The sequence below is a fragment of the Mauremys reevesii genome, linkage group 6 (assembly GCF_016161935.1).
Source record: "Mauremys reevesii isolate NIE-2019 linkage group 6, ASM1616193v1, whole genome shotgun sequence".
NCBI lineage: Eukaryota > Metazoa > Chordata > Testudines > Geoemydidae > Mauremys > Mauremys reevesii.
In genome coordinates, this window is record NC_052628.1 from 28811524 (window position 1) to 28825249 (window position 13726).

General features: G+C 41.0%; 1 long non-coding RNA gene across 1 annotated transcript in view; it reads right to left on the minus strand.

Annotated features, from left to right (window-relative positions):
• Nucleotides 1-211: 211 nt before the first annotated feature.
• The window catches only part of LOC120408401, a 49057-nt gene continuing 35542 nt past the window's right edge, over nucleotides 212-13726 (minus strand). The window contains exons 2-3 of the long non-coding RNA XR_005600672.1: nucleotides 7145-7196; nucleotides 212-229 (exon numbers count right to left, since the gene is read on the minus strand). This is a non-coding gene — a long non-coding RNA (uncharacterized LOC120408401). The remainder of the gene's footprint in view (nucleotides 230-7144; nucleotides 7197-13726) is intronic.

Here is a 13726-nt window from a genome sequence, read left to right on the forward strand (position 1 = left end):
CCCTGTTATGTTTTCCATCAGTAGAGCTGTATATCTGTGTATAATTCCTGTGGGATTCGAGGATGGTAATGTATACACATAGAAAAAGTTCAATTTCAAGTAGCTGCTAACATCCAGTAAACATTGTGTTCCAAAATTCCTTCCAAGGCTCATAGCACACAATGAGTTTTGTTCTAAACACTGCAGTTCTTTGCAATGTCCAAGACTTCTGGTGGGAAGACTTCATACTCTGAAAAGAAAAGAATGAGAGAATATTTCACACTGAAACTACTATAGGCAGAAAGCCCTAATATAGCCATAATCCAGGTATTTCTAGTGTGCCCATCACTGAGGCATTTAAGCAAAAAGCATTTCAATTCAGCATGTAGAGTCATTTTAAAAACTGTCTCTGTGTGTGTAGATTATTAAGGGCAATATAAGTTAGGCATGTTTTGTGTAAAAAGGACACTCGAATAACTTTAATAAGAAAATTGGAAGGCAGAAGTGGACACTCACACAGACTCACAAAGTACCATGAGCACCCCCAGGGTCCTTCCCCAGCAGTATGTTTCCTTCTTCCCTTCTACCTCCCACCTCAATAAGGTCACAAACTCCTCACTCTCGCAACCACCCTGCCCTCACTTCTCCTTTATTTCAGTTTCTCCTCATCACCCAAAAAGCATTGCCTCTCCTACCCCTCAGTTTCCTCTCCTTCTTCTCACAGACCCCCTTCTCCCACAAATAGCCTTTCCCTCTTCCAATCACACCTCACCCTTTTCTCCCAAGATGCCTCCTCTGCCTGTGTACCCAAGTCCAATTTCTGCACAAGGCTCTGCCTTGATCCTCTGTTACCTCCCCCAAATATCTCCCCCATGAGTCTGCCCCACCCAGATCCCCTCCCTTGGTCCCCCCTGAGTCTGTATCTTCTCCCGCCAAGATCCACCAGCTCACTGTCTTATTTACAATTTAGTTTTTAAGTTACTATAAATTCAATTCAATTGAGAAGAATGTCTGAGCATATTCTGTGCTGCCCCTATGAGTTCAATGGTCACTGAAATTCTACAGAGAAAGAAAATGTCTTTTCGATATATTTTCCAAAAAAGTGCATGTATGTGTATGTGTACACACCCACACTCACTCATAATAAACAGAACAGAACCTTTGCTCAGCCACATGGCAGCCTTACAACAGTCTATATAATCAACACTGATGTTATAGCAGAAAATTCCTTCACGTTTAACCCACAGTTTGCTTCTTCACACAGCACAAACCACAGACGTCAACCACTGCAGTTTATCCAAACACCACTGAGATCCACCCCAGCTTCTAAGCCAGAAGTGCACGCACACACGGACACAACTGCATACATGTACACACAAACACATCCCTGTTCCCCCAAATCCTCTCAAGTAGCTTGACTTTCATACTCATACCTTCTGTGGTGAGAAGTCATCTCCCTAAGCTTCCCTGAAAGCTACAGGTTCTATTTTACTTCAAGGACATGGCATCGCATGATTTCAAGAACTGAGTGAGCCCTAAAAAAATCTGTGAGATTGGCTTTGAAATCATGAAATTAAAAAAAAAAACTGTTGGGTTCTTTACCTCCTGGTTTTGGGCCTTCACAGTGCACTGAGGTCATATTTTCAAGCTTTTCTTTGCTAGAATCTTACATTTAAAAAAAAAAAAGAAAGCTGAGATTCTCATTTAATCACTTGACTCCAAAAGCTGGGGCTTTCTGAAACTTGCCAAATATTGCCAGACTCATGATAAAAATCTCAAGAGTTGACAACGCTACTCACGAACACATAACTTTAACACAGTGTGAAGGGGCGTCTGCCCCACATTGGCAGAAAAGGGGTTAAAAGCAGCCCTCGGGAGGCTGCGCAGGAGGCAGCCAGTCACAGAGGGGCAGAGCAGTGCTGCAGGCAGAGACCCAAGGAGCTAAAGGCAGCTCCTGGCAGGCTGCAGAGATCTGCAGACTGAGACCCTGATACAAGGGCCACTGAAGGAAGGGGCTAGACTAGGGTTCGGCAACCTTTCAGAAGTGCTGTGCTGAGTCTTCATTTACTCACTCTAATTTAAGGTTTCGCGTGCCAGTAATACATGTTAATGTTTTTAGAAGGTCTCTTTCTATAAGTCTATAATATATAAACTAAACTATTGTTGTATGTAAAGTAAATAAGGTTTTAAAAATGTTTCAGAATCTTCATTTAAAATTAAATTAAAATGCAGAGCCCCCCGGAGTGGTGGCCAGGACCTGGGCAGTGAGAGTGCCACTGAAAATCAGCTCGCGGGCCGCCTTTGGCACCTGTGCCATAGGTTGCCTACCCCTGGGCTAGACCGTGGACTGCAGTTTGCCACTGAAGGAAGTGGCTGGACAGTAGACTGCAGGTGCCCCCGGAAGCGGAGGAACATAGAGTTTGGCACAGCTGGAGAGCAGTGTCACTGAAGAGGACGCCGCGGTCCTGGGAGTGACATGGGTCCAGGAACAGAGGTGATAGTGGGTGAGACACCACCAGAAGAGGTTTCAGAGTAGCAGCCGTGTTAGTCTGTATCCGCAAAAAAACCAGGAGTACTCGTGGCACCTTAAAGACTAACAAATTTATTTTAGCATGAGCTTAAGTGAGCTGCAGCTCACGAAAGCTCATGCTAAAATAAATTTGTTAGTCTTTAAGGTGCCACAAGTACTCCTGTTTTTTTTTCACCAGAAGAGGGTGCAGTGCTAATTCCCTGGACAGCCAGCAGGAGGCGCTGCAGTGGTGAGGCATGCCCCGTCACACACTAACAAAGTGATTTTGGTTAGGGTCACATTAGGGCCCTGAATTCCACACAACTACAGTTCTAAGGCCCTCTGCCCCTCAGCCTGCCCTCAGTTCAGTGCCTCTGGTGTGTGCAATGGGTACAGAGAATGTCCTGTGTGGCTGATCCTCTGTCTCCATTGCTCATGAAACACTGCCATAGGTCCTGAATAATACAGAGGGCCCCCTTCACCAGGGTGATTTTGACGCTTGTGGGATTAGATCAAACTGATCACCTTAATTTCAGTATGGCAGGACACAGCTTGCATTGTCTATACCGCAAAAGAAAAACGACTACCCTATTCCAATTCTGTAATATAAAGCTGGTTTCACATTCATGTGTTGCTCACTAACATTTAGAAAGTACCTATAAAAATATTGAAGCCAATTCTGTACTAAATTTCCAGGGATAGTCCTACCAAAACGGCATAGCTCGGAGGCAGGGTGGGAGTGTGGCAAATGTATTTTTATACCATCTAGATTCTGCCTGGACTGAGTGGGGGTCACTGTGGCCCCGATGCACATTGTAGCCCCAGGGGCTGGTCTAATTTATGGCAGCATTACTGTGACTGCCTATGGGCTGCTTTAAAGCCCAGAACCCCTTGTAATGCAGATCACTGTATACGTGCCCTCTCCTAAAACCAGGGCACACCCTATACTTGGGGCTGGAAAGGAGGCAATGTCAGGCTACTCATATAAATCCTACATTGCCTTGCACCAGAGGAATTATCCCTAGGCTGGTAGTATCTCCTTTATACCACTAGAACAGCATGTAGGAGCCAGAGTTGAGGCCATACTAGTTCTCTTTATTTTTTTTTATTGGATTGGAAACTACTAGTGTTATGAACTGTTATCTGGTAATGTAATTGTGTAATTCATGTATTATTTCCACAAGGAAATTTCTGTGGAAAATCAACACACTGGAAAAAAATCAAAAGTTTCACAAAATCCATTTTAGCATTCTTGTAAATGTGATTGGTTGGACATGAAGTTATAATTTCTGTATTGTGATGTTGGCTGAAAAGGCTGATGATTTTGTTGTACAGGAGCCAACGGTGTTCTGAGTTCCCATTTTATTTGCAAAAGGGCATGGTGTGCTTTTGTGATATGGAAACAGTTGGATTATAAATCCCCAGATCAACCAAGATTTCCAAATGCTTCACAAAAGTGTGACTCTCCCCCAGAGATATTTGTATGGGCACAGGCCCATCTACGTGCAATTAACCCATCACACCTTTACAGATAAACAGTGACAAGTTCTACATCAGTAACTCTGTTCTTATCAGTCTGTGCTTTGAGATCTTATCAGCGAATGGGATTATAAACACAGCAGAATGTTGGGTGCAGTATGTCTTCAGCTGTTCCTTTTTCACTGAAATGTCTCTATGACTGCACAAAGTCAAACTGAGATGCCTTTAGTTGGAGGCAAACTCCATATAGTTTCATCATTGCTAAACCCTTTCCTACCTCTTTCTCTCTCATGAATGTAATGCTAGGGAAAGGTCATATAAGTGACAGCACCATCTAGCCGTAGAACAGTTATGGCACAGATAGTAGTGGAAGCTTCCCCACATTGCCATATCAATATCTGAATCGTAATTAATGGGTATGGAGAATGATCTATGCTCCAACCTCTAATTCTTTTGCACACTCCTGGCAATCCTGGCAAAGAAGCAAATCAGTCATTTCCATTGTGATGTGGACATCTGAGACCACTATCAAATAGCCATCAGACAGTAGCAGCTTTCAGTCACCAGCTACCTGGGTCACACTTAAGCCAAGGGCCTAGGTTCTATTAAATAGTAGTTCTCGACCTTTAGAATAAGAAATGATACTACAACACAGCTTCTGAGATAGTGGAAACTGCTGGAAAGTGGTAAAAGTTGCTTTTAAAATGGCAACCACTGTATCATTACCAACTTCCTGAACCATCCAGTCTTCTATTTTGCCCTCTTCTGATGAGCACAAAATTCATAATTCTGTCTAGCTGGGAGTGTTGGGTGAGTTCTCTTACTCAAGAGAGAGCCAGCTTAAGCTGATCAATAGCTGATATCTGAATATCAAGCAGCCAAAAGATGCATCTCTGGAACTTGCCTGGGACTTCAATAATAGTAGCACATAGCGGTTCCACTGGGCAGCCAGACAAGTTCCTATACCCTTGTTTCTGAAAAAAGAATGTGTTGGTCCACTTTACAATTTTAGGCTGAATTTTTAGAAGACACTCCAAACGTTAAAGGGAATTTCCATGCCACTTGCTTAGCCATGAACTGGAAGACAAATAAAGGGAACAAATTTTCACCCCTTCAAAAACTGCAGATACAACCATTCTGATCGTTGAGCATAAGCCTCTCCACACTGACATGGTTTATTTGATGTACTTTATTTGATGTTAGCCTTATTGGCAAGTTAAAAAAATCTGCCTACAAAGTGTTCTCAGCTCAGCTACTGTCATTTGGAATTTTCTTTAAATGATGACTTTGAAGAGAAGCTCAGAAAACATTGCATAAGACAGATGGAAGCAACATTAACACATCTGATAACACTTTGCACTTCAACAGGGCCTGTCATCTGAACATCCCGAAACACTTTACCAACAATAATTAAGCCTGCCCAAATCCCTGTGAGGTAGGTATATCAAATACAAATATACCAATGTTAAAAGAGAGATCACTGAACTACTAAGTGACTTGTCAAAAGGCATATAGTAAGTCATTGCCTGAGCTGAGAATAAAATCTAGTAGGCCCATCTGTCAGGTCACTGCTTTAAATCATTATAATGCCCATCACTAGAACTGAAAATAAACTCTCAGCAGTCCTAATACAAATGCCAATGGCGCCTTACTATCTTTGTCAGTGTGTTAAGAGCAGGCAATGTTAACCGTGTTGAAATTTACTAGAGAATCTGATGTTGGAGCAGTTAGAGTTACTACTAAGGCATCTAATTACACTTGATGAGGCTTTGTAGGAGATGGCTCTCCAGTTGGTTGATTCCCACAGAGACATTAATGACACAAATGTTTTGAGAGTGGGTAAATCCCTTTTTGGGACAGTCAGGTGAGTATTCAGGCTTTATTTACTTATTATTTATATTCATACTTGACTTTGATGCCTCTGATGAAAGCAGCATGTCTGGTCTAATCTCAGTGTGACAGGTTCATAAATGCACACACTACAGTTGAAACATTAATGGCCATAATTATGCTCTGTTGTTTGACCTGTTTTAATTTCTTCAGATACCCAGAGATGAGAGAGAAATGCGCACACTGTACATTGCAAATACCAGAAATGTTTCCATTTGCAGACCACTGAATCACAGTTACTGGAGATGCACAGAGGCATATGCAACATAAAGAGGTCAGGAAGCATGAAAGAAGACCAGCCATTTAGATGAAAATCAGCAAGCTTCTGGGAGAAATAAATGCAGAATAGCAAAAATACCCTACACTGTCCTCACTCACACTGTTGACACTTTCCATTGAAATCAATGGACCTAATTCTCGACCCCATTTCTGTTTGATGCCATTGACATATGGTGCAAACAGGAGAAAAGCTGGCAAAACTGCCTCATTGGGAATTCCTCTAGAGCTGGAGGAATCCCTAGGTAGAATAGGGGCAGCACATCAGCATAGTGGGGTGGTTGCCAATACGTCTAGATTCTGGCTGAAGTGCCACCAAGCTTTCATTGTTCTTGCCTGCCACATCAGGACCCTGGGTCCATAGGCAGCCAGGACAAAGTCAGAGTAGTTCATGGCTGCTCAAGTTTACACAAGGGAGTGCATTGTGTCCTGTTGGCTTAATTTAATGCAGTTGTATTATCTATCTATCTATATAGCACCAAGAGTATGGAAACTCTTTACAGACATATCCTCTAGCAATATTGTGTATAGAACTCAAAAACATTCAGAATTTTAATGGGTGTAATTTGTTTATTGCACCTCAAGCTGAGAATTTCCTATGGAAGGTGCTGCATTAACACTTGGTATCTGTGAAATTTATCTCTCTTATCTTCAGAGTTAAAAAGTTTAATTCCTATTTCATTATTCTTTCTTTTTATTTAAAAAATTAATAAAACATTGTTAAAGATTTTAATCTCTACATTTGTACACAAAATGGTCATATCAGTATTAAAATATATGGCATTTCATTCACCTTTATAATTGACCTGCCTCAACCATACCATAGTATAGGAAAATTATGCAGACTTTTTAGATTTAATGAGCTCTCTTATGTCAAAGGTTTAGCACCATGAGTCTTAAAAGGCACAGTGTGCTCTGGAACTCAGAAGAGCTGGGTTCCATTCTTGGCTGTGCTGCTGGCCTGCTATGTGACTTTCCCATTTTGGCCTCTATGTCCATTCCTATACGTACCTATAGTGACCAGTACAATGGAGCTCTGATCTTGACCGGCCTCTATGGACTACTGTAATACAAATAATAATGAGTGATTATTATGGATTGATAAATTAAATAGAAATCAATGGGCTGGGTTCTGCTGCACACTGCAGCTTGCTTACACTGTTCTCATTGTATAAAGGTTGGGGAGGAGGTGTAAAATGGTTCTCCATAAAATTCTGCTCTCTCCATTGTCCTCAACAGGCCTAGCTGGGCACTCAGAATGGTTGAAAACCAGGCAGTCAACTGAGTATAGATTTGTGAACCTGCCTTTGGACTCCTATTATTAAAAATATTGGGTTTATTTCCTAGCTTTGACTTCCCAAGGGAGCCAATTTCTCTTTGATTTAAATGTATGGCAAGTCTTCACCTTTTTTATGTTGCTGTTAGATGCCAATATTTGTAGCCTGTTCTTTTTATATGTTGCGATGTACATAATTGCTCATACAATATTTGTATGTTATTGTCCCTTGTGGCAGCCCCGCAATAGTTCAGACTGGTACAATAGCCTGGGTTATGAATTTAAACAAAGCTCACCTATGTTTAATAGTGAAAGGATTACAATGGCACCATAAGATTACCTTCAGTTGAATAGGGTACAGCAGTAGATAAGTCATGATGATCTTTACATACACTTCCTATTGGACAAAAATACTCTTTGCATTCTTCTAGCATGCAACAGAGTCCAGGCACAGCTGGAAAAAATGCTGTCTTCATATGGATTAGTTAATATTCCTGTGATCCCTTTGTGTTGTTTCATCCACCTATTTAGGTGCTTACACGCATGGTCTGGTCCTAATGATGTGTAAACTACTGCATTCTTTGATACAGACTGTCCTCATATGCACTTTATACATCTGAATGTTCTGTCTCGAGATCTGTCATATTAGCAAGGTATTTGTGCTGCTTCCTCATGTTTTTAGGAAGTCAGCTGGAAAAAAACAGCTTGCAGCACTTGTTGCCATTGCTTATGCTTCTACCCCACTGGTGACCCTGAGGCCTTAGTCGGGAGTAAGATGTTTAGCTTTTCTCTTCTAGTTTATAGTCAAACATGTAATTATGGAGACAGCTCAGCACCCCAGGGATAATGTTATTTGTCACATGGCACAGTGCAGTTTACTTCTTGTCCTTAGTCTCTCATTGCTCCCTAGGGCAGCATTAGTTGGGAATATTGTGAAAGCATCACAGTTAGCTTGTAGTGGAATAGGGTGTCTCATAGTCATTCCCAGCCACGTAAGGAGTGAATGTTACCTGTAGGCTTTGAAGACCTATCTAGTCATTCTTGGTATGAATGTGATGCATCATCTTGCAGATGGAATAGGAGAAAACTGAGGAGGATCCTCAGATCTTGGTAGCCTGTGAAATTTTTCTTCAAGCTTTTATCAATGATAATATGGAGCACTTTGGCCATAGCTAATTGTAATTTGCATTTGATACTGCCTTGCATGACCTTCTCATAAACAAACTAGGGAATTACAATCTAGATGGAGCTATTATAAGGTGGGTGCACAACCAGGTTGGAAAACCATTCCCAGAGAGAAGTTATCAGTGGTTCACAGTCAAGATGGAAGAGCATAACGAGTGGGGTCCCTCTGGGATCAGTTCTGGGTCTGTTTCTCATCAATATCTTCACAAATGATTTAGATAATGGCACAGAGGACACTTTTAAAGTTTGCAGATGATAACCAAGAGGGGTTGCAAGTGCTTTGGATGATAGGATTAAAATTAAAAAAGATCTGGACTAATTGGAGAAATTCTCTGAAGTAAATAGAATGAAATTCAATAAAAACAAGTGCAAGGTTCTCCACTTAGGAAGGAACATCAGTTGCACACACACAAAATGGGAAATGACTGCCTAGGAACGAGTAATGTGGAAAGGGATCTGGGAGTCATAGTGGATCACAGGCTAAAAAGAAGTGAACAGTGTAACACTGTTGCAAAAAAAATCAAACATATTTTATATATTACCAGGAGTGTTGTAAGCAAGGCATGAGAAGTAATTCTTCTACTCTACTCCATGCTGATTAGATCTCAATCGGAGTATTGTGACCAGTTCTGGGTGCCACATTTCAGGAAACACGTGAACAAGCTGGAGAAAATCCAGATAAGAGCAACAAAATTATTAAAGGTCTAGAAAACGTGACCTATAAAAGAAGATTGAAAAAATTGGGTTTGTTTAGTCTGGAGAAGAGAAGACAGAAGGGACATAATACCACTTTCAAGTATAAAAGTTTGTTAGAGGGAAGATGGAGAAAAATTATTCTCCTTAACCTCTGAGGATAGGACAAGAAACAATGGGCTTATATTGCAGCAAGTTTGGTTTAGGGTGGACATTAGGAAAAATTTCCTAACTGTCAGGGTATTTAAGCACTGGAATAAATTGCCTAGGGAGGTTGTGGAATCTCTGTCATTGGAGATTTTTAAAAGCAGGTTAGACAAACACCTGTCAGACATCTGAAGAAGGGTTTTTTTACCCACGAAAGCTTATGCCCAAATAAATCTGTTTGTCTTTAAGGTGCCACCAGATTCCTTGTTGTTTTTTTGTTTTTACCTGTCAGGGATGGTCTAGGTAATACTTAGTCTTGTCATGAGTGCAGGGGACTGGACTAGATGACTTCTCGAGGTCCCTTCCAGTTCTATGATTCTATAATATCCATAAATTGTACTTACAAAACAGAATAAGACACCTTCCTCCCCCAAAGGGGTTATATTACATAAGAACATAACATAAGAATGGCCATATTGGATCAGACCAAATGTCCATCTACCCCAGTACCTTGTCTTCTGACATTGGCCAATGCCAGCTGCATTAGAGGGCATGAACAGAACAGGTAATTATCAAGTGATACTCTCCCTGTCACCCATTCCCAGCTTCTGGAAAAACCAAGGCTAGGGACACTCATCTGACACTGGGGAAGAATACAGTACAGATGCCCACTTTATCTAGTCTGCATATTAAATAAAGAGGAATTTATTGCTCCAAATATAATTTTACCAGCGCAAACTTTCACCCATACAACCCATCTGCTCCACCCTCCGCAACCCCCCAAAAGGGAGCTCACAAAAATCACAGCTTGCTAGTGTATTTGCAAGTTGCTTTGTGTTAGTCAGCTATGAACCTCTTCCTGAGGACACTGGCTCTTTCTGAGAAACCAGAATGCTGAGAAGCGCTCCTGTTCTTCAGAACTTTACCGATCACACCTGGATTGTGCATTGCAGTCATAAGAACATAAGAAAGGCCGTACCGGGTCAGACCAAAGGTCCATCTAGCCCAGTATCTGTCTACTGACAGTGGCCAATGCCAGGTGTCCCAGAGGGAGTGAACCTAACAGGCAATGATCAAGTGATCTCTCTCCTGCCATCCATCTCCATCCTCTGACGAACAGAGGCTAGGGACACCATTCTTACCCATCCTGGCTAATAGCCATTTATGGACTTAGCCACCATGAATTTATCCAGTCCCCTTTTAAACATTGTTATAGTCCTAGCCTTCACAACCTCCTCAGGTAAGGAGTTCCACAAGTTGACTGTGCGCTGCGTGAAGAAGAACTTCCTTTTATTTGTTTTAAACCTGCTGCCTATTAATTTCATTTGGTGACCCCTAGTTCTTGTATTATTGGAATAAGTAAATAACTTTTCCTTATCCACTTTCTCAACATCACTCATGATTTTATATACCTCTATCATGTCCCCCCTTAGTCTTCTCTTTTCCAAGCTGAAGAGTCCTAGCCTCTTTAATCTTTCCTCATATGGGACCCTCTCTAAACCCCTAATAATTTTAGTTGCTCTTTTCTGAACCTTTTCTAGTGCTAGAATATCTTTTTTGAGGTGAGGAGACCACATCTGTACACAGTATTCGAGATGTGGGCGTACCATGGATTTATATAAGGGCAATAATATATTCTCAGTCTTATTCTCTATCCCCTTTTTAATGATTCCTAACATCCTGTTTGCTTTTTTGACCGCCTCTGCACACTGCGTGGACATCTTCAGAGAACTATCCATGATGACGCCAAGATCTTTTTCCTGACTCGTTGTAGCTAAATTAGCCCCCATCATGTTGTATGTATAGTTGGGGTTATTTTTTCCAATGTGCATTACTTTACATTTATCCACATTAAATTTCATTTGCCATTTTGTTGCCCAAATCACTTAGTTTTGTGAGATCTTTTTGCAGTTCTTCACAATCTGCTTTGGTCTTAACTATCTTGAGAAGTTTAGTATCATCTGCAAACTTGGCCACCTCACTGTTTACCCCTTTCTCCAGATCATTTATGAATAAATTGAATAGGATTGGTCCGAGGACTGACCCTTGGGGAACACCACTAGTTACCCCTCTCCATTCTGAGAATTTACCATTAATTCCTACCCTTTGTTCCCTGTCCTTTAACCAGTTCTCAATCCATGAAAGGACCTTCCCTTTTATCCCATGACAGCTTAATTTACGTAAGAGCCTTTGGTGAGGGACCTTGTCAAAGGCTTTCTGGAAATCCAAGTACACTATGTCCACCGGATCCCCCTTGTCCACGTTTGTTGACCCCTTCAAAGAACTCTAATAGATTAGTAAGACACGATTTCCCTTTACAGAAACCATGTTGACTATTGCTCAAGAGTTTATGTTTTTCTATGTGTCTGACAATTTTATTCTTTACTATTGTTTCAACTAATTTGCCCAGTACCGACGTTAGACTTACCGGTCTGTAATTGCCGGGATCACCCCTAGAGCCCTTTTTAAATATTGGCGTTACATTAGCTAACTTCCAGTCATTGGGTACCGAAGCCGATTTAAAGGACAGGTTACAAACCTTAGTTAATAGTTCCGCAACTTCACATTTGAGTTCTTTCAGAACTCTTGGGTGAATGCCATCTGGTCCCGGTGACTTGTTAATGTTGAGTTTATCAATTAATTCCAAAACCTCCTCTAGTGACACTTCAATCTGTGACAGTTCCTCAGATTTGTCACCTACAAAAGCCAGCTCAGGTTTGGGAATCTCCCTAACATCCTCAGCCGTGAAGACTGAAGCAAAGAATCCATTTAGTTTCTCCGCAATGACTTTATCGTCTTTAAGCGCTCCTTTTGTATTCTGATCATCAAGGGGCCCCACTGGTTGTTTAGCAGGCTTCCTGCTTCTGATGTACTTAAAAAACATTTTGTTATTACCTTTGGAGTTTTTGGCTAGCCGTTCTTCAAACTCCTCTTTGGCTTTTCTTATTACACTCTTGCACTTAAGTTGGCAGTGTTTGTGCTCCTTTCTATTTGCCTCACTAGGATTTGATTTCCACTTTTTAAAGGAAGTCTTTTTATCTCTCACTGCTTCTTTTACATGGTTGTTAAGCCATGGTGGCTCTTTTTTAGTTCTTTTACTGTTTTTCTTAATTTGGGGTATACATTGAAGTTGGGCCTCTATTATGGTGTCTTTAAAAAGGGCCCATGCAACTTGCAGGGATTTCACTTTAGTCTCTGTACCTTTTAACTTTTGTCTAACTAACCCCCTCATTTTTGTATAGTTCCCCCTTTTGAAATTAAATGCCACAGTGCTGGGCAGTTGTGTTCTTCCCACCACAGGGATGTTGAATGCTATTGTATTATGGTCACTATTTCCAAGCGGTCCTGCTATAGTTACCTCTTGGACCAGCTCCTGCGCTCCACTCAGGATTAAATCTAGAGTCCTTCCCCGTTTTATCTCTTGCTTCCCACTGTGAGGAGATAAAGTTGCAGAATGGAGATACTAATTCTGTGGCTGACGTGAAATCAGTTTGGTTGTTTCAGTCCAGATGTGTTCACCTCACACAAACCACTGCTACCAGATTTGGCTTTGGTTTGGACCATGCTGGCAGACTGAGGAAAGAGGATTAACTGGGCCTGGAGACTGAACTATCCTCTTACCTCCCCTTGGATTTGGTCTCTATGTAGCAGATAGAGGACTTTATCTAAGGCTATCAATCTGGCACCATTTACAAGCAGCAGATTAACTACATTTTTAAAATATCAACTAAAATATTCTCTCAATTTTCTCATAAAAACCCCACTACAATATTTTACTGCTTGGTCCCAAACGCTACATTTTGCAATAGTGTTTTGGACCAATGACATAATTTTTTTCCTAGGGGTCACTTCCTAAAAATCTCTTTACAGGTAATAATTCATGTTTCTATTTATTATCTATTCTAGTTCCTGATGTTAATCCTGCTAAATTAAAACACAGTGACCAAACTCTGTCACTGTCTGAGATAAATGAAGATCCAAAGTCATTGCTGACCAGGGTCCATATGAAATGAAGGAAGTGTGATATGTGAACATGTGGCTTTGCATGAAAAATGCTGGATTTATTGTGAGAGTTTACATGTGGGCTATTTTATGCTTTACTGATGCCGTTTTAGAAAGAAAATCTGGAAAGAAGCTTGAGACTCTGATTGCATCCTATTAAAAAAAATTCAAAAAAACATTTTGCCAGATTTAGTTATCAGAATTTTGGTGAGTGGCGCCTGCTGGAATGAATGTAGGAATTATCTGAATGTTACATTGTTTCAACACTCAAAAAGCACTGCTGTTTCATA